This window comes from Malus domestica, chromosome 16, assembly GCF_042453785.1.
Source record: "Malus domestica chromosome 16, GDT2T_hap1".
Lineage (NCBI taxonomy): Eukaryota > Viridiplantae > Streptophyta > Magnoliopsida > Rosales > Rosaceae > Malus > Malus domestica.
In genome coordinates, this window is record NC_091676.1 from 30,030,206 (window position 1) to 30,033,194 (window position 2,989).

Below are 2,989 nucleotides of genomic sequence, written 5' to 3' on the forward strand. Positions count from 1 at the left end.
TCAAGGCTGGAGAGATCATCTAAATATGAAGTAGAGGGAACCTCAACAAACTCAACAACAAGGCAGATATAGACTGCCACCTGATAGGAGCATATTTATGCGACTGAGTTAGCTTGTTCTCATGCATTTATGTTGTTATTTCTTAATTAATTATGTATTTTAAGCTATTTTCGTGTGTTTGTAGGTCCATAGGCCTTATGAAGCAATAAGATGCATTTTGAAGCAGCTTTGGGCTTGGAATGAATAGAACATGCATGGAGCAAGGTGGATGGACGAAATTGAAGACTAAAGAGGCTAGGAATGTGTTAAAGAGAAAGAAGAATTAATGTAAAAAGGACAAAGAGCTCTGCCACAAAGGGGTGTCACGCCACCATTCACCTTTCCATCATTGCCGTGTACCACCATTGCACTCCTTTTGGATTCATATGCCATGCATCATCATCCATGTTCCCTCCATTGACTCAATTGTTGCATCATTCTGTTGGAAATGTGCCCTAAAACCAATCATGTGATGATACTTTACGGACATTTCACATGTTAAACTAATCTAGTTTAAATATAAAGGTCAAAGATTATTGTTTGAGCCGTCTCATATAAATGTTATATGCTTAGACGATAAGTCCAAGGAATATGTGATTGGAAGAATACGATCTAAAGAAGTTAGATTCATGAGACCATTCTTTCGTAGACACATCCTAAACGTTCCTGATCATAGGATTGCCAATTGGGCATTGACAGTCCGTTAAGATCAGTACGTGCTGTGTCTTCTCTCAGGGAGAGTGACTAGTCTCGAGTCATTGGTGTGTGTGACATCAAGACAAGTACGTAGGTGCTCAATAGAGAATGAGTTCACTGAACACGATCAACGAAGAGTTCTCATATTCATGTCACATGAGAACTCATGGTTGGGATAATGCAAAGTAGTCCTTTGACCTGAGGCATCACAGTTGTCTTGTGGTTAAGTCCTTGATCTTTGATTATGTCAAAGTCACCCCATTGGGGTGTCCACGGCATCGTTGGGGTTAAGCCACTTAGCCATGGAGACAAGTGAATGCGCAACAAGGGATCTCTAACCTTCAAACCGTTTGAGGGAGAATACTCTATGATATGATTTAGAATCTCTGGCGCCAGAGTATGAATGAGATTTAGGAAGTCGTTCCAAATCACATTCAAGGTAATCATATAAGCACACGAATCACATTGGATAGTAGACATGAATAAATAAACTATCAAACCAAACAATGTGGTCAAGAGTATTGTATTAGAGAAAGACCGTATTGCATTTGTAGTCCTAAACTGAATAGGTTCTCCACCTCTTCTGATTAGCTTGGGTAACCATGATATGCTGCTAGGTGTCACTCATGGTTTGTGGAAGCCCTAAACGTGTATAATCACTAAAGGGAGAATTGAAAGTAAGTTTCAATTCACAATCGATTTGAAATGGTTTTAATCGCCCACTGCCTCGCTAAAAGGAACCTAATGGATCGTACACCGTGTAAGGTGGAGATTGAAGAAACAATGGAAATGAGTATGGTTTAATTATTTATGGTAAGGATTAATTAATATGTTAATTAATCAAACGAATAAGTTCGTTAAAGACCTCGGGATAGTTTTGGACCTTAAGGCCCAATGGGCTTCGAACGTCAAACCCATTAACTTAAGTTGTATGACAACTTAATGAATAATGATTCACAAAGGCCCAATTAGTCCAAAAATATCCCAATGGCCGGCCATATTAGAGATGGAGTGGGTTTTGGACTTATTTACAAGTTTGCCACTCCAATGAATTAAGGTATAAATATGACTTTATAGCCAAAATTCATTAAGGGTTTTCTTTTGGGAGAAAATTGGTGAGAACTTGTCTCTCCTTTTCTCTCTAAAGAGGCCGGCCCCTTGGAGGGTGTATCTAGCCATACTAACTACTCCAAGGTCACTCATTTCTTCTCCAATCTAACCTTGGTGAAGATACTTAGAGGTTCTCAATTTTGGGAACTTGGAGAAACTTTTTCATCCATCCAAATCCATAGATTTTAGATGCAAGGAATGAAGGCCCTCTCTTTGGGTGATTAGCCTTTGCTTATGCAAAGAGGAATCTACAAAGGTATGATTTCAACTCACTTTGTTTTGAGTTGAGTTTTGGTTCACCAATCTACTAGGCTTTGAATTTCATGGGTAATGTTTTGTTTTTGAGTGCATGCAAGCATGATTCCGCCTTTAATTGTTAATTGCATGCTATATGATGTTGCTCAAATGAACATGTTTTTACAAAATCTTCCTTCACATTCCACTTCCTTTCCTTTGTCTACCATGTGCACAATATCCTTTCACCTCATTGCACTCATTGATTCACCACTTACTCACCTTTCCACCCATGCCATGCATAATCACCATTGTCCCCTTCATGCACCATTACACTCATTACACTTCATTGCCGTGCACTGAAGGATGATTTTGTGAAAAACATGTTCATTTGAATAACATCTATAGCATGCATTTAACAATTAAAAGGCGGAATCATGCTTGCATGCATTCAAAACAAAACATTACCCATGAAATTCAAAGCCTAGTAGATTGGTGAACCAAGAATCAACTCAAAACAAAGTGAGTTGAGATTTATACCTTTGTAGATTCCTTTTTGCATAAGCAAAGGCTAATCACCCAAAGAGAGGGCCTTCATTCCTTGCATCTTAAATCTATGGATTTGGATGGATGAAAAGGTTTCTCCAAGTTCCCAAAATTGAGAACCTCTAAGTCTCCACACCAAGGAGAGATTGGAGAAGAAATGAGTGACCTTGGAGGAGAAAGATTACTAGCTAATCCCTCCAAGGGGGCCGGCCTCCTAGAGAGAAAAGGAGAGACATGTTCTCTCCAATTTTCTCCAAAAGAACCCTTAATGAATTTTAGGCTATAAAGTTCTTTATATAGTCACTTCTTTAAATGACCTAAAGAACCAAAAACACTAATTCAACACACATGGCCGGCCACATAA